A 19,450-nucleotide genomic window follows, 5' to 3' on the forward strand; every position below is an offset into this window, starting at 1 on the left:
GTAAAAAAACCAAATCATGTTAAGATGTAGACATAACACAATTATCCTTAATGGGTTTTGCTTCCTTTTGAAGGTTTGACTACCAGCAACATAGCCATAGGCTAATATTTATTTATTTATTTATTGTTTCAGCTTTTATACCGCCCCATCCCCGAGGGGCTCTGGGCAGTGTACAACATACGATATAAATAAAAGTTATTAAAATCTTTAAAACAGATTTTAATATAAGGGACTATGGTCATTTATGCATGTAGTGCTTACACCATGGAGTCACAGCTGCTTGTTTCACTGTGAGATTTTCCCACCGTTTTTTTGTTTAAATGGGATTCTCCTGTAAAATTTCTCCAGCCATGCCAATCTTCCATTGTACCACACACACACCACCACCACCACCACCACCACCACTTCCTTGTTCTATTTGTGCAACCTCCAATGGGGGAAGTTGCATGGCTCCCTTTGGGAGGGGGGGATCTTTTGTTTATTGTTTATTTACTAGACCATGTAAGTTTTAGGTCAATTTCAAGGATCTATTGCTCGAGCATAGACCATCAAGATGAAAAAACAGCCCTTTCAATATTTTTGAAGTGGTGCTTGGAAGAGCAAGAGGAGCTGCTGCTGTGTGATCAGGGAAAGCCAGGAGGAATGAGAAAAGCCACTGAAAACAAATTTAGATTCCCTTCACTCTCCCTATGAAGGGAGAGGAAAAATTGCGCTTTCAGGGGTTTCAGAAACTGTGAAGATTCTCTGATCTGAGATGTAATGGGTTCAGGAGATGGAAAAACATGTGTGTATCAAGAATCCAACCTGAAGGGACGGAACACTCAATGTGGAAAAGATCACAAATGCATAAATGACCTATGTTTTCTGGAGCCTCAAAGCTGGGGAATGTGTACTAAACATATTAACCTTTTTTGATAGTTTGGCTTTTACTGGGAGACTGTTGATGCCATATATTTAGAACCCTTACTAAATTAGCAGATCTGAAATTATATATTTTGTAAAAGGGAATGTAAAACTTATATGAAAGGAAGAGGTAATTAACAACAAAATATGGTGTAGAGAAGAGAAAGAAGATGAAAAATATGTGTGAATACACAATAAAATAGACCACAATCCCTAATAATTTATACAAGTAACTTTGTGAATAATTTAGCACAATGCTATCCTACGCCACATGTTTATTTGATTGATTTCTACATGTTTGATTGATTTATTATTACGGACATAGACCAGCATTAAAAAAATTATATATATTACTTCATCAATAAAATACTTTTATATAATTCTGATATACCCTCTGCTGCTATAAACCAACCAATTCAGTAATATGTATGGTGCATGAAATGTAGCCTCAGATATTATTCAGATCTTTAAAAGGAATAAACATAAAATAAATCAAAACACCAGTACAGAACATCATCATTCACATATCCATCATATGTTTAGTTGTCTTAATATTCTAATAGACCGTAATCTTTTATGATTATTTTAAAATTAAAATATCTAAAAATTCCAATTTTATTATGCTTCCCCATTGATTTAAGATAGATTATGAACTTAATAATATTAAAACCTTGCATATATATTTGCGTATTAAAAATAAATAAATCTTAAATATAATTTCCATCAGGGTTTCTAACACAGCTAATATCATTTTGTCTCTCAACATCCAAAATTCTTTGTTTGACAATTATCTTTGCTTGAGTGTAGTTCATGGATTGAAGAAATTGTTGTGATGGTCCACAAAGATTCAGTTTTTGCTCCATGGCCTTCCTCCATGGGGAGATGAAGGTTTCCAATAAAACCAGATGAACAAGACCGTTCCTATAGAAGAGCAGTTTCAACCATAGAGAAATGGCATCAATCCATAATTTTGCCTCCACTGAGACCAAACCCGCTTTTAAGCAGCATTAGAGGCTCCTGGAGGTGTTTGTAAATAGAAATTTGGAGCATTAGAAATTTGGATTGTACTCTTTCGAGCATAATCTTACTAGTATTGATACAGAAAGGTGCCCCATACAGAAGTTGTGATAGGACTTTCATGGAAAATACTGTACTTGCTGCAGGTGCATTTATACCTCCTCTGCCCCAATAAAACCTTTGGATACTGTGGCACATGTAGAAAATCCCTCCTGAATAATTCAGTTTACACAACCTGCAGAAAGCCAGAAGAGTGGAAGCCTTCCTGACCTAGTGTAAAGGATTCAATGGTGTTGATGAGCGGGTCAGCCGCCTGGCCTTGACTACATTCCACAGCCCGGGCGAGGGGCCAACTTCTCCGGCGGAGACCTTATCTCTGCGAGGGAGATGAGACCTCCGTTCCCATGGGAATCCGGGAGGGGGGATGGGATGGACAGAGTTATATAACCACCTGTAGCTTCTGGCGGGAGATCTTATTCACCTGCCACTCTCTGCGATGTATGCAGATGAGCTTTCTAGGATGTCTGAATAAACCGTCTTTTACACCCAAAAAGCCTTTGATTTCTGCTTCTATGGAAATCCTTAGATTGTGGCAGGAATCCATGCGTTCATCTATTTGCTTCTTATGCAGTGGCCCTCTGGTGTCGCGGCATGGAGAGGTTGAAAGTCCCTGTGGAAGGTTCGGTAGCCCCCCCAAAGAGGGCTCGAGCTCTCCCTTCTGGATTTAGAAGGGAACCGGCGGGAGGCGAGTGTTCACCGCTGGTGACTGCTTTCCGTCCTCGTATCAGCCACGAGCCTTCCCTTACTCCGTTGGAGCGAGGGGCGAGAAGACGACCATGGGGACTTACATGAGTGGTTTGGGAAACTGTCTATGGATCGGCGCCTGTGGATCCGAATTATCTACCCGTTTTGGTATGGATTACAAACCTCAGATGCAACCTGTCACGGAGGAGACAGGCCTGACCACTGCTTTCATGCGGCATGGCCACACAGGAGTCCATTGAGCGATTCCTGGACTCGTAATTTTGGTGATGCTCCCAAAGATCCACCGTGGCACAGCACTGGGGCCCGATCGAAGACCACCCGGTGAAACTGGGGCTATACCAGGGGATTGGGAGGGTATCCGTTACCCGTCTTTGATCGGACCCCCAGATCCCGGACCAGCGGCTGCACCTGAGATTTGCCCCGTGGAGCCACCACGGTGGCCCCTCACGGCGTCCCTCGGCGTTCAGAATGAAGAGGAGACCGGAGAAAGCCTGCACTCCCAGCCGAGGAGCTATTCCCTCTCCCCATCCCGAGAAGAGAGCTGCAGGATGAGGAAGTGCGGGCGACCTTCGCGAGAATGCCCAGAAGCATGGGCCGGTGAGCGCCAGCTATGGGAAGAGGAAGCGAGAACAGCGCTGCAGCAAGAGCGTGAAAACCTGCAAAGAGCCGGGAACAGCAAGCGCCAAGGAAATCCAGCACTCGAGGTGGACCCGTGCCAAAGGCTGGCGCTGCAGCGGCAATATGTGCAGAACCTATCAGTCCATGATAAAGTCCTGGAACACTGCCAAACTGGACTTTACAAGCGTCAACAGCGGCGTTCAGGCCTACGTCGCCAAAGTGAATGTAACTGCAGCTGTTCAGCAGAGGCGAATTGGCCCAAGTGGAGCGAGAGAAAGCAGCTTTGCATGCGCACCAGGATGCGCTGACCCGCGGGAGAGGAGAGAGCTGGCTGCCTTGGAGAGGGAACTGAAGAAGCAGCAGAACAGGACAACCCAAGTTGGAGTCCCTACGCTGTCACTGGTGACAGCCGAGCGCCCAGAGGCGGCAGCCTGCTGTACCACCTTCCAAGGACCAGATCCCACCAGAGCGCCAGCGCCAGCGTTAGTACCTCCACCTCCACTGATTCCGGCCCCCCCTGCGCAACCAGCTGCCTCAACCTGCGCAGCCTGCGCAACGCGCTCGCCGCTGGTATGGCCAAGAGGCCGTGGAGAGAGGGATATTACAGACCTCCAATACCTGCCCACGTTTGATGGGACCGCTTCCAAACTTCCTACTTCATCTTGCAGCTTCGATGCCCCACATGGAGGACTATGACGATTTATATACCCGGTCTGGCGCTTTGAAAAAATCACGGGACATCGGCTCAGTCCTGGATGGGGCAGCAGCCGGCACTGGTTTGTGACTCTTTTGAACCTGCAAGATGAAGATACTCCGCCACCGGTGCCCAGCGTTCCTCAAGCCTTAAGGGCTCGCTTCCAAGATCCGGGTTATGCGCTGAAAATGAAGCTATCCAGCACCATCAAATCTATTCAGCAAGGCAACGGCTTCGTTTGCAGAATTTGCCGCGTGAATTTCGATCGCGGCAGCGCCCGACTCCCCTCCTGGAAGTGGCCTGGGCGCATGAAATGTGAATACTTCTCGGATGCTGTTGGCGGCAAGCTTCTGCGTGAAACCCGGTGTTTTTAATTCGGATCCCCGCGCTATTGCTGATTGGATGGCATTATGGGATCCCAGGTGGCGTCACCGTTTGGAGTGCGCTTCGTGCGGCCGCCCACGCCCAAAACCCGCCACTCGACCCACCATAGCCAAGCCCAGCCAGCCCCTACCGAGACCACCTCCGGCGCCGATCGCCCGACTGGGATTGTGTCTTTACTGCGGAGGACCAGGTCATCTGGCAGCCAACTGCCCGAAAAAGCAGAAGCCAACGCTCGGCGTAGCTGGCGCGCCCCATCTGCCAAGCCACCACGCCATAAAATCCAGGACCACCCCAACAGGCTCGTCTAAAGCGAGCTTGTCGAAGGCGACCCAGAGGAGGGAAGCAGCTGTTTGCCTTTCTTCAGCCCCCATGGACATGGGTTCGACTCCAGGCAGCGGTGAGGTGAAGGCAGCTCCCATTACAATCCAAGCGTTTCTGGCCAACCCCGCTAAGCATACTCGTGCGTATTATAGCCTCAGCCCTTGTGGCATTCGGGCTGCTTGCTCCATTGCTATCTAATTTGGCCCCAGGTGGCCCGGAGGAGCTAGGTCTAGACTCCAAGAATCCCCCTGGCTAAGCCCATACCATTTCCACCCAAATGGACTGGCAGTCCTCTCGAGGAGCGAAGGACCGTGCAGTTCAAAAGCATGGCGGTTCTCCTCGCTTCGCGCCGACCATTGGGAGAAAATTAGTTTTATTCTGGCGCCAGTGGTCAAACACTCCTCCATAGTCCTGGAGCATGCCATGGTTGTTGTTTGTTGCATGAACCAAAATTCATTTGGAAAGAAAGGATCTTAGAATTCACTGACCCTCCCTGCGGTGAACACATGAACTGGGGGGAAAACTTGGCTTCTCCTGACACACACCTTCCCCCTGGCTTCTTCAGCGATTGCTCCGATTTTACCGGCATTCCACCGACTTACCAAGATTGTAACGCCAGAGTGTTTCAGGAGCAAGAATCACGATCAGTTGCCACCACCATAGAGACACTGACTGCACAAAATGCGTAATACAGACCAGAGCAACATGCCCTAAAGGGAGAATCTACCGCATGAGTCCCAATGAGGAGAAGGAACGGTGCCTTCTTAGACAAGAACCTAAGCCAGCGGGTTCATCTGTGAGCTACCAAATGCACTGCATGCTGCTCCTGTATTGTTTGTAAAGAAAGATGGAGTCTTCTCTGGCTCTGCACAGATTACCGAGGGACTCCAATGCAGTCTCCTGTCAATAAATACTGCCTTTGCCCTTAATCAAGGATCTTTTAGAGCGTTGACATTGGGCAAGGGGCGCCATCTTTACTATAGTTGGACTTGAGAGGAAGCTTACTACAGGGGTCAGAATTGCTGAAGGCTATGAACATTTGACTGCATTTTAACACAAAGTTTGGACAGTTTGAATACTTAATAATGCCATTCGGATTAGAGTGCATTTGGCGGAGCTTTTATGGCCCTTATCAGCGAAGTTCTCCATGATTTATTGTACAAGGGTAATTGAGTGGTGTACTTAGATGGCGTTTTAATTTATTCACAAACCATGGAGGAGCATGAAGCATTGAGTTTGGAAGTATTGAAGAAGCGTTTGCTCAACAACTCCCTCTTTGCCAAAGCTTTCCAAATGCTGTTTCCCACCAAACCTCTATTGACTATTTGGGTTACGGATCTGCCCGAGGAGGCCTAAAATGGATCCTGCTAAAATTGATGCCCAGATCCTCCAATGGCCTGCCCCTACCAGCCCGAAAAAGAACTCCAATCTTTCTGGGTTTTGCTAATTTCTATCGTGACTTTATACCCCAATTTGCTGAACTGCCCACTCTCCCACTCACAGACCTCTCTACGCACTAAGGGTAAAGATCCGCGACTGCCGCAAGCCGGGGCCCCCCTTTCCTGGTCTGAAGAATGTCAGACAAGCCTTTCAGCTTTAAAATCGGCTTTACTACTGAACCTATCCTGAAGCACCCTGACCCGGGAGCTCCCGTTTGTAGTTCACGTGGATGCCTCCCGGACCAAAGCGCTTAGGGCAGCCCTGTTGCAGAGAAATAAAGATGGTAAGGCTGAGTTCCGTGTGCTTATTGTATCAAAGAAATTCTCCGTGCTGAACTTAACTGGACTGTAGGGGATAAAGAAACTCGCGGCCATCAAAGTAGCACTCTCCACTTAAATGGCGCCACTGGCTGGAGGGGCTAAACACCCCTTTCAAGTTTGGTGGGATCACAGAACTTGGCAGCAGCCTCTCCACCCCCCTCAAAGATGTCTCATGAAAGCTTAACCGTTGGGCGATTTCTTTTCTCGTTTCTCTTTCCACGGGTCCATTTTTTTCCCCGGAAAAACCAATAAACTGGCGCTGATGCGCTTTTCAGCGGCGCCTACCGGAGGGTGGAGCTGCCTTACGGGACATTTCACACGCACTGTTCTCTCCCCTCCCAATTGGGGCTGGCTGTCACCAGCTCTCGAACATCCGCTCCTCCTTCTCTCCGCCCATTCCCAGCCTGGATCCTCTCCTTTCCTCACGCGGGAACTTCGAGGAGGCGAGGGCTTGCGCGGGCGAATCCGGCGGAGAAGGGGACTCCCAAGTGCGTTTGGAAGATATGGCGTTTGGCGGCGGGGGGGATTGTTGGTCGTGCCTCCCTCCGTAAAGCAGGTTCTTGAGGCCTGTCCATGATGCCATTTCGGCTGGACATTTTGGCTTTCTAAAAAAACTCTGCATTTGGCCCCGCCGTGTCGAGTTCTGGTGGCGTAGCGATGCTGCCAAGGACATTGAAGACGTATATTAAAGGATTTGCTCTGTTTGTGCGGAAGCCAGAACATTCGGGAAAAACCCATGGTTCTGTTGAAACCTCTCCCGGTGGCCTCCGCCCTGAGGAAGTCATCTCCATGGATTTTATTACCAGATTTACCAGAAAGTCATGGCAACCACTGGTCTTGTGGGTGGTGGTGGACTTTAATTTTCTAAACAAAGCCCATTTCATCCCATAGTGCTTCCATCCCTCGGCTCCTAAGTTAAGCGGCGTCTGTTCATTCAGCATGTTTACCGTCTACACTCCGCCCCCATTAAGGTGGTCTCCGACCGCGGCCCTCAATTCATTTCAAAGTTCTGGAAAGCTTTTCTAGGGTTGTTAGGGGCCGCCCCGGCGGTTGCCTGCGTTCAAAGTGGCGGTGAGACAGAAGAGCGAACAGAACCCTAAGAGCAGTGATTCGTTGTTACACCAACTACCACCAAGACAATTGATGCTGCGACGCTAATTCCGTTTGCAGAATCGCCCTATAATAATGCGGTTCATAGCGGTACAAAAAAAACCCCCTTGAAATTGTGTCCGATTCGACTCCTTCCCGCCTTTGCATAACTGCCAGCCTTGGATGCTTTTGGATCGCCTCGGCGGAGTTTCAGCAGTGGATTTCAATCTCTGGCAGAGGGTGGAAAATGGTCCAGACTGCCTTACAACAGGCTAAAGACTCCCAAAAGCTGCAATGCGGATAAGCGCCGCTCGGAGTCCCCTCTGCGTGTGGAAGCCTGGGTGTATTTGTCTACCAAAATCTCAGAAGGCGTGCATAAATTTTCAAAACTAGGCAAAAGATTCATAGGACCTTTTCAGATTACTAAAGTGATTAATGATGTCACTGCCTGATTGGATTTGCCTAACTCTCTTAGTAATATCCATCCTGTCTTCCATTCCAGTTTACTCAAGGAGGCTCCGTTTCCGATGCCTGCTTGCGACCACGCCGGAGGAAAGACCCCCACCGACTATTATTGATGGCCACAAGCATTACAAAATTGGCGCCATCCTGGACTCTCGCTTTTAATCATAACGCTTACAATATTTAGTCTCTTGGGTGGGAATTATTCCTCTGGGTATAATCAATGTCGGTTTATTCGAAAATATTGGCGCCCGCCCTCATTTCTGCTTTCCACCGCGCCTTTCCGCACAAACCTGGGGGGGGAGAGGTCTTTTTTAAGGGAGGCAGAGTGTAAAGGATTCAATGGTGTTGATGAGCGGGTCAGCCGCCTGGCCTTGACTACATTCCACAGCCCGGGCGAGGGGCCAACTTCTCCGGCGGAGACCTTATCTCTGCGAGGGAGATGAGACCTCCGTTCCCATGGGAATCCGGGAGGGGGGATGGGATGGACAGAGTTATAACCTGTGCTTCTGGCGGGAGATCTTATTCCTGCCACTGCGTGTACGTGAGCTTTCTAGGATGTCTGAATAAACGGTCTTTTACACCCAAAAAGCCTTTTATTTCTGCTTCTATGGAATTCCTTACACCTTGTCAGGCAAATAATTCCACAAGGTGTTGGCCACAATGAATAAGGTCAAAGTTGCTGATCTTGCTTATTTGCAGGTTGGTACCTGCAGAAGGCTCTGCTCAGATGAGCAAAACTGTCATGGAGGAGCATAGGGAAGAGATGGTCTCTTAAATCTGAGAGTCCAATGCCACGGAGGGCTTTGTATATGATAGTCATTAACTTAAAGTTATCCCGGATTGCAGAATGCAAGTAATATTCATGTTCCATCTAGCTCCCAATAATAACCAAGCATTCCAAACCAGCTGGAGTTTTCAAACTGATTTTGCGTGAACAATATACAATGTATTACAGTAATCTAATCTTGCTTTCACTGTGGCATGGATACAGATGGCCAGGTCAGATGTATCAATATAAGCAGCCACTTTTCAAGCCAGGCTCAGTTGAAAGAAAACCTTTCTTGCAACTGCATTAACTTGCTTCTCCATCAGTAATGTTTGGTCCAGTATAACCCCGTGGCTTTTATCTGAAGTGGGAAAGGTAATCTGACCCCACTGAAAGTGAGGAACACAGTGTTGTTCTAGACCTCGGGCTTCCCAACCAGCATCATTTCTGTCTTTCCAGAATTTAGTTTTAATTTGTTCACCCTTGAACCATTTGTCACTATCAACTCACATTTTTCTAACTCACTTATACTACTTTTGCCACAGCAGGAGGATTTGTATAAAGAACTGTTGACACACAGGGTAGTGTCTTTCCATTTCAGTTGCATTTCACTTTGAGTCTTTTTTTGCAAGCAGTGGCATTAGTGCATAAAGAAGCTGTCATTTCCTGTCCCTTCTTGAGTTTGGCAGGTAATTTCCTAAATGCCTGGTTTCCTTTGCACTTTAAAAGGTTTTTTCAAACACCACAGAAATGAGAAAAGGAAACACAATTCATTTACATTGGCTTTTTTACCATGTCCTCTAGTCAAAACCTGCTGTCACTTAGTGCTTCTAATAGCATTAAATTGGAGACATTATTTTTAGAGGCATAAAATTTGTTTCCATCACATTAATCACAAGACTTGCTGTAATGTCCCAAATTCTTATTCCATGTTCCATATAACAGAAAATGAGTTTTAGTGAAGTGTGGCAGAAGCTTTACAAGACCCAGCAAAGAACCAGCAGGGCTTAAAGGGCCTAGAACTGCTTCTCAAACTGTCCGCACACACTCTGTCCCTCCCCATTTTAAAACATCGTCAAAACCCACGTTTTCCACAAAGCCTTCACTGATTTATCTTCTTCAATCCTTACTAAATCAAATCTTAAGAGTGATATAGATGAACTGTACACTTTTTTCTCAATTCACTTTCACCTCTGTCTTTCTCCCTCCCTGCTAATTACTACCCTAGGATCTGGATATAAACTGCTTGAATCAGGAACACCTCTTTTTGTTATGCATCTATAAGGTATCTTGCATCTTGATGACAGTGTATTATCCAAATGCCATGCAAACTGAGGTTCTAGCTATTAAAGTAATTAGCAGTGTCTTAAGTAGAGTTATTCCATTCTGTTGAAAATTAATGGGCTTAGAAGGAAGCAACTTTGCTTACAGTGGCACTGTTAAAAATTGATAGACAGCCATCTTCCCACCAATCTTTCTCTCCAAACACAGTTTGATGTAAATGCTATTTATAATAAATTGTATATCCTGTTTCTCTCCATGGTTTACAGGAGCAGTCAGCAAAAAAATTCCTATACAATCATGGCAACAATTAAAACATTAAAACAAACACTTTCTAATCACGAGCTCTTTGGAATAAAGCCTCAACTTGCATGGGATTCAGCTGGGGCAAAGTGGGCACCAGTCTTGGCTCACCCCCATGCAACTCACCAGGCACTTCCCTCTGCTTTGACTCATATGGAATTCGGTTGAGTACGAGCCTCTGCATCTGCCTTACCTTACCTCATACAGGCCTGGCTAGGCATAGCCCACTGCCTTGCCCCACCTACTCCCTCTGTCCTTTTCTGACAGAAACCTTGCCTCACCTGGTTGCCTAGGAATGGCCACTGGAGAAACCTACTTCTTAAAGCTGCAGGCATTCCATTTATTTGGAGGGGAGGTTAAAACCCACTGTAATTTTTTAGACTTTAGATTTTTCTGCAAACCTGCTCATACTTCTTTAGCCTAACCCATCTCACAGGATTTACCATCTCACATGGTAAAATGGAGGAGAGGAGACTGAAGTATACTTCCCTGAGCTCCTTGGAGGATATAAAACAGTTAATAAATAAAATGCAATCTTCTAAACATATTTAACATGCAGAGCTTAACAGCATAAGATAAATTTTAGATTTAGATAAATTTTCTATATACTTTGAGTAACTTTATATTTACACTGATTAAACTGAGATCAGATCATGATCATTGACTTCATTTTGTAGACTTCAAACATGAAGAATGAAAGGCTTTCATGTGATCACAAGGACTAATTTACTAACAAAAAACTTGAAAATTAAAATGTCAGACAAGTTAATGGAAGGTTTGATAAGTTGCTGTGCTGTTCATGAAAATTATATTCATTCTAATAGCTTGATTATAAAAGACACTGAGAATAGGGTGGGAAGAGAAAAATCTGAAGTGTGTATAATGCTTCATTCAGTGGTATTTTGCTGGCACAGCAGTTTGATTATTGTGATATTTTCAAACCTGAACTAATGAAGATGTTGAACAATAACAGCAACAAATGTACTTCCAGTGCATTTTGCTTCATGCTTCACCTATGCTGTTCATTCATAGTTTTAAATCCTGTGATGCTCTTGTCTTCTCCTAATGTGACCAAAATATGATATTCTCAGTTTGGTCCTGTTAGCTTCTAGGGACCGTTCAAGCTTGATGTGATCTAGAGCTCACTTATTTGTCTCTTTGGAGATCCATGATATCTGTAAAGCACTCTTTTAACACTGCATTTCAAACGGATAAACTTTCTTTTTGTCAGCTTACTTCATTGTCCAACTATCACAGTCAAACTTAGTAATGAAAAATATTGTGGTATAAGTTATCTTGATCTCAATTCCCAGCAACATATCCTTATACTTAAGGATCTTTTCTAGCTCTTTCATGGCTGTCCTTCCCAGTCTCCATCTGCTTTTTGGTTGCAGTCTCCTTTTTCTTCATAGTCAACTTTAAAGTTATGTAATTCCCCAGTAGCTATTACTTTTGTGTTCTTGATGTTTAGCTGTAGCCCTGCTTTGGCACTTTTGGCTTCAACAGTCATCCCTAGTCATTTCATGTCTTCACTATTTTCTGCCACTAGTGTGATATCATCTGCATATCTCAAATTGCTAATGTTCCTTCCACCAATTTTTACTCTCCCTTCATTTAAATCTAATCCAGCCTTCCTTACAAAATGTTTTGCATATAGATTGGAGCAACAAGAAGATCAAATATATTATTGTCTTCTCTTATCCAACATGGAAGTTATGCCTCAAAACAATCTGATTTTGTACCATAGCCTTTCGTTTAAAAAAAACACATAACTTTTCATGGTCCCACACAGACTGTTCCACAATTATCATTTTTGGCTGCTAAATGCTGTTTTATGCTCTCATTGATTATCCACAGCTGGGTTTTCATACTGTTTAAAAAAATTAATGATGTTGTTTTAATTTATATGCTTCATGTCTGGGGACAGGGCTGTCTTCCAGCACCCAACAGGGCTCCTCACACCACTCTCTTTCATGGACACACACCCACTCTGCAACTGGCAACCTTGCCCCCAGACTAACCAGTGAACAAAAACACGGAAGCCCGAAGAAGGTGCATGGAGCTGGAAGGAAGCTCCTGGTCAGCAGGAGCCAGCCTCAGCAGTTTCCAGAGCAGAGCAGGGCCAACACAGCTGAGCACAGGGGAGGGGGTGGGAATTGAAAGCCAGAAGAGCTTAACAGATAGCCTGCCAGCCATTAATAACCTGGAGCAGGGAGATGCAGGGTAACGGGACTTTTTGAGAGGGATAAAAGGAGGGCAGAAGAAGGAACACAGGTGGTTGGTAGAAGAGACATGGAGAGGACTATAATTGTTTGAATCCTTCCAAGCAAATAAAGGCCTTTCAATTAAAAAAACCTTGTGGTCTTTGCCTTATGCTTTTGTCCCAACCAGTGGTGAGTGTCTGAGCCTACCCAGCAAGGATGCTGGAGAAGGGTGGCACTCACACTTCATTTATAGTCTGCCTTTCTCATTGAGTGGCAAACAAAGTTTGGTGCTGGAAGTTTAAACTATTATTGTTTGTTTGTTTTTCTGTCAAGTCACAGCTTACTCATAGCGACTTTTCAAGGCAAGAGACATTTAGAGGTGGTTTACTATTGCCTGTCTCTGCATCACCCTGGTATTTATTGGAGATCTTTCATTCAAATATTAGCCAGGATCAGGGCTGAGAGTGTATAGCCTGATTAAAGTCTTTCAGAAACCTTCCATAGCATGAGTGGGGATTCAAACCTGGTTTTCCCAGGTGCAAGTCCAACACCTTAAGCACTGGCTCTTGAAAAGTGATGCATATTGGAACAAAATAATCCTAATTTTTATTACATGCTGATGAAATCAGAAATAGTTGAGCAAGGCAGAAAGAGATCTTAGGGTTGTAGTGGTGTCGCCTCATTTGGAATATTGGGTGAAGCTCTTTCTTATTTTAAAAAGTATATTTCAGGGCTGGAAAAAAGTATAAAAGATGATCATCAAGATGTTTAGATCACTATTTCTATGGAGAAGGCTACCTTTTTAGTTTAGAAAAAGACACATAAGGGAAAACATAACAGAGATTTCTAAAAATAATGTGGGTGGGAGTGAACAGAAGGGACTTTTTCACATTCTCCAATAATGCTACAACTTGGGGGCACTCAATGAAGTTGTTGGGAAATAGGTTCAAGGAAAATAAAAGGAAATACTTCTTTATTCAGTGAGAAATTAAGATGTACCTAAACTGAAACACTCATTGCCAGTTGAGGTGCTGATGGCCGCAAGCATTTAAAAGGGTGGAAGTAGACAGATTCATGGAGAAGAGATTTATCAGTGCAGACTGGTGATTGAAGGGAACCCCACATACAGAGGAAGTAAACCTCAGCTTCTAGGAAACAGAAATAGGGGAGAACCTTGGTGTTGATGTCCTGCATGATTGGCTCTCCAGGGTAACTACTTGGTCATTATGTGAGTCAGTATGCTGGAGAAGATCTTATCCTTGCTTGAGACTTTACAGCACAATCCAGATCACAACAGTGGAATTTTAAGAGGTGCGGGAAAGGAGAAAAAAAGCAAAAACCCTCCCCACCGTCAAAAAGCCCTCCATGAACTCAATGGATTTACACCACCCAAAAGGGTGACGTAAAACTAGGGCTTGGGGCAGGGTGCAACTGACCACAAACAAGGGGTGGAAAGCCAACTAATGTTGCCCCCCCGGCGCATGCCAGTATCCATTTTGGATGCTAGAGCAGCTCCATGATAGCCCAGACTTCCATGTTCGCCCAGTGCAGAGCTGAGTGGTGACTGGCCACCAGCACATTTGCTCCCTGCACTGGCAGGGCTGTCCTTTATATGGTGGGGGCAAATGCACTGGCATGGGCCTACACCATTACCTATGCATGTTCAACCCGCTCCATCTGGATGGGGCTGCCCAAAACCTATTTCTAGTTAGTGGCAACAAATACCTACAGTAGTTTTATGTCTTCAATATGAAATCACATCTTGGCCTCTCAAAAAGTTTGGCATCTCAGCAATATTTGCAGAGATGAGTTCTTAATGCCATCAGTTCCACTTTTCAGGCAGTATTTGATTTTTGAGGTTTTCTTCATCCCTACTGATGGGGCTAGAAACCGTCATGGAATTTGTTCAGCACCATAACATCATAACACACAAGGCAATAGTTCCAGAAGCATAGTTCTTTGAACAAATAATCCAGTGGAGTTTTTATTATTACCATTATTTCTATCAGTGACAAGGAATAAATAGAATGAATGCGAACAAAACACCAAGACCAAATTGCATACAATTTATACATTAGAAAGACCTACAAGGTCATCTAATCTGTTTCTCTGCCAGTTCAGGATTGCTGTTTTTGAAAAGTGTCTAACCTGATCACAGATATCTCAAGGATGGTACTTTAAAAATTTTAACTGACAAAAAAAGTAATAACAGTTTGATAAGCCACCTTTTCTAAGGCATTCCTTTTCCCCACTATTTTCTCTTCTCTTCCATACAACATTTTAACCATTCTTTTTCTTCACATTGTTCTTGTTTTTTCTTTTGCTCATGTTTTTAGGCACTGCCCTTCTTTACCCTCTATTTCTCATTTTATTGTTAGTCATTACTATGTTGTTCCTTCTGCCTCTCTTTTCTTCCCCCCCCCCTCCTTTTATATCATTTTCCTCTAGGACTTTATTTAGTCCAATCTTGAATTTGAATCAACTAGCTCTCCAACATATTCCAGTACTAGGGGTTAGAGATGCCAAGCCTCCCATTATAATGGAAGACCTACTTGGGGCCCCTGCTCTTTGTCCACCAGTCCCTCAGAGGTAGGAAATGGGAGTGGGGTGCACCTGCATTACACCAGCACACATAGTGAATAATCTAGGATTTACAAATTTTCTATGCTAAAACCATAGAGCTTTTATAAATTCTAGAATGTCTAAAGATATCACTTCCAGTTTTTACCAGAAGCAATGCCAGCATGCTGATGCTACACCAGTGTGCCACGTCCTACTCCCAAATTTCTCCCTGGGGTTGCTGCTGCGGCCTGAGTTAATGCTAGGGTTAAGTCTAGGGTTAATGCTGAAGATATCAAGTAATGGCAGCAGGAAAACAACTTATGCAAGCTGCCTTCCCACTGAGTAATCAGCTAATACAGAAAATATTCCCAAATGTGACGGTACACTGAGTAGATTTGTCCTAGCAAATATCATTTAACCATTGAGAGGTGAGGAGAGAAAATTCAGACATTGTACTTTTCTAGGGTCCATTCCTAGGTCTAGTCAACAGATGATATCCAGGAGTCCGATGCTCAGACCTGAGTGCCCACACATGCAGAGTCCCAATTCAAATTGTGGCCATAGCGTGCATGAAAAAGGAAGTGTTTCAGGTCCATTTTCAATAACTAAAACAACCCTTGGGAGCTATCATTTGCCCTCCTGGGGAAGCTAAATAAGTAGTAATGAAATGTATATATACTGCAGATTGTTTCCCCAGTAAACGAAATAATAGCTCCTCAAGGTCATTTCAGGTTGAGAAAACAGTGTGGAGAGAGACATGTAGCCCCACCCACCCCTCCATAAAAGCTCTGCTGGATCATGTGCATTAAGGTCCTAATCCAAACCAGATTTTCACATATGTGGGAAGTGAGTCTATCAGCTGGACCTGGCCATAGTCTCTTCTTTCAAATTGTAACAAGTATCAACAAAGTTGCACTGATTTCTGAGGGACCATATTATAATTATCTATCTTATAGAGACTTGGCAATATGCCCTCTGAACTTTTAATGTATTTCTGAATAAATATGCAGAGGACTGTACTGGTGTATAGTATAACAAAGTTGAAATGCTGTTTCTTGCATTACAAGATTAAACATTCCAAATCCTCCTCAGCGGTCTACTTTCAGGAAAGTATTCTTAGGATTACAGTGGTCTGTTCCACACATCTTAAATAACACATCCTGGGAATGCTTTAAAAAGCATACTGAGAAGACACTCTGCACAGCTTTCTTCCCAAAATGTGCTCAGGACACCTTATTTTAGCTTGAGGTGTCTTTTTTGGAGAGTGCTTCAAAGTGCACCTTTTCCCCTTAAGCTGACTGCAAGACATCTTTTGCCTGATTGTATGGAATGCAGAGCTCAGGGAATATCTTATTTTTCCTGCCCAACCGTTTTGCTCTCTGGTAAGTTTTATTCTCAACCCGACATTTTGTGTGCAGCTGAAGGGATTCTCCATGCTGCCATTTGTTAAAGGTTGGCCCAGGTTATTTGCTCTGCAGACTCCAATCCTGCGTGCCTTTTTAATGCAAAAAGTACATAGCTGTACTCAGCTGGTCCTGCTGATTCTGGTAATGTATAGTTTTCCTATTTTTTCCATTTTGGAGAAACTATCTTCAAAGATATGCAGAACACATAAGAGAATTTTAGCTGCTCAAAGGACTCTCAGTGAAAAGCATTAGGACCATGGAAGACAGGTCTACCACCTGTGAATTTGTTTAATTTTATGTACTGCAATGTGGAACTTAAGCATTGGTAAAAACAACCAACACTGGGGTTTGCAAAACCACTGAGCTTGGCCCCCATCCCAAGGTGACCTCATGTCATGTCACTGGAACACCATGAACATGTTCCTATCCTGCTACAAGGTAAACATGACCTCTGAAAGCATCTTAACTCTCATATAATTATTTCTACCAGTGAGGGCAGAAAATAGCTACATGGATGATGTTTATAGAGCTATTCTCTTATTACTGATGGTATTCTGTCACGTATATGTGAGCTTACATTTCATGTCCAGATAATCATAATGGCCAAAGTAACACAACTGTTGATTTCAATAACAGAAATGACTGTGACATTCCTTGCTGGATCCATCTATTCCTGTATCCTGTCTCACACAGTGGCCAACTTCTGAAGGCCCAACAAATGGGCATAGAGCCCAAAGTCTTTCTCTGATATTGCCTCCTAGCACTAGTATTCACAAGTTTACTTTCTCTAATTGTGCTCACCATGTCTAGTTTCCCTCAATGGATTTATCCTCCATGAATGTATGTAATCCCTTTTTGAAGCTATCTATGCTTGTGCCATAACTGCATTTGTTGCAATGAATTCCACATTTTAATTACTTGAATAAAGAAGTACTTAGCTTTGTCTATTCTGAATCTGGTGCCCATGAACTTCATTGGGTGGCCTTAAATTCAAGAATTTGGGGAGGGGCAGAAAATGTTATATCTATATACTTTCTCTGCCTTATACATAATTTTATAAACCTGCATCATGTCCCTTCAGTCTAATCTGTCTCTTAGTCTAATCTGCAAAGTCCCAATCATTTCAGCATTTCTTCATAGGAAAGGTGCTCTAGCCTCTTAATCATTTTGATTGTTCTTTTCTGTATTTTTTCCAGCTGTTTTTTGAGACATGGAAACCAAATCTGTACACAATATTCCAAGTGATGTTGTACCATATAATATAGGAGCATTATAATATATTCTAATATATATTATGGAGGGAAAGCTGTATTTTATAGCTTGATCTCAGAAGCTAGGCAGGTTTGGTACTTGGAAGAGGGACATCCAAGGAAGGCTCTGCAGAGGAAGGCAATAGCAAATCGCCTCTGTTTGATCACTTGACTTAAAAGACCATTGCTAGGGTCATCGTGTGTTGACTGTGACTTGACAGCAATTTACACACAAACATAATATATACTAAGTTGCATATTTGAAAATGAAAAAAATAAGAAGTTCATGTTTTCTTAAGGAAAAAGAAGACCAGAATTCATCAGTAAGCAGCACATATGGGAGGGAAAATATAAAATAATTATGCTTTTTCCATTCACCAATGCTTAAGTTCCACATTGCAGTACATAAAATTAAACAAATTCACCCATGATTGCAGATATACTTTTAAGGGGTGTACATTTGGCATTTTGATTTATATAAATTATAGTGCTAGAAATTTGATGGAACAAATATTAAACATAAGGCATGTTTGGCAAGTGGCACTCTACCATTTCCTCTCAGAGAACTAGAGAAATGCTCATGATAAGAAATGGAACAAAATAGGCCCTATTAGAACACAGTCAGAGAGAGGCCTCTGTTTATTCATTCATCACAGTAGTACATTTGTCACACATTCTTGAAAGCTTTGAGGTTGCCCTTGAGTTGAGTTCAGATTCCTTAATGATGTGCAACATTAACGGCCTAGCTGTCATGCAACCAGCCAGGTTTTCTCAACAAGCTGCAGTTCAAAATCAGATTTATTTTAATATGTTAAAAATATCATCACATAGTCAAGCTTGAAACAAGCTGTTATACAACAAACACTGTTCAGGTCTCTTTGTTTTTTTTGGGGGGGGGGGTGGAGTTCTCTGTTCCTGCTAGTCACAAGGCACAACGTTCCAATGATCTGCACTTGTCAAAGAATAACTATTTCCCTGGAGCCAAGTTATGACATCAGTGACACTCACCAGATATGATAGCACAGATCAAATGAGGCATTCAGAGTCAATGCCCTGTAGCTGTCTGGCCATTCCACTTCATGTGTTGTACTCTTTTCAGACAGAGATTAGTTTCTTTGCCTCCTGTTAAAACGATTCAAAAATAGCCCATGTCACCAGTAAAAAAAAAGAGTGACAGAAGAAAAGGTATTTGATGGTTTACACAGACCTCTGAGTCTGGTAGAAAGAGAGGATCCTTGAGGTAAAGGTGGAACACTTCTGTATTGACTCCAGAAACTCTATGTTCTAAAAGAAGAGGAACCTTCTATATTATTAAAGTAAGCTTTAATTTCTTCAGTTTATTTATTTATTTATTTATTTATTTATTTATTTATTTATTTATTTATTGCTTAGATTTTCCTCTAACATTTGTATCTAAACATGTAAAAAAGTATATGAATTTTTTCATGTTACTAGATTATTCAGTGGTAGTTTTTTTAAATAATCTACATCTGATCTCAGTTGCTGTCTTTCAAATGTATATTTTACATTAGTATGTAATATCACTATCTTCAGGTAAAAATTTGAGTTGCCAGAGATACTTCAAACAACATTTTTAACAAGAAGCAACACAGTAACATTATGGAGTCTATTGGCATTAAGCTGTGTTTAAATAACACTTAT

This window comes from Sphaerodactylus townsendi, linkage group LG07 (assembly GCF_021028975.2).
Source record: "Sphaerodactylus townsendi isolate TG3544 linkage group LG07, MPM_Stown_v2.3, whole genome shotgun sequence".
Taxonomy (NCBI): Eukaryota; Metazoa; Chordata; class Lepidosauria; order Squamata; family Sphaerodactylidae; genus Sphaerodactylus; species Sphaerodactylus townsendi.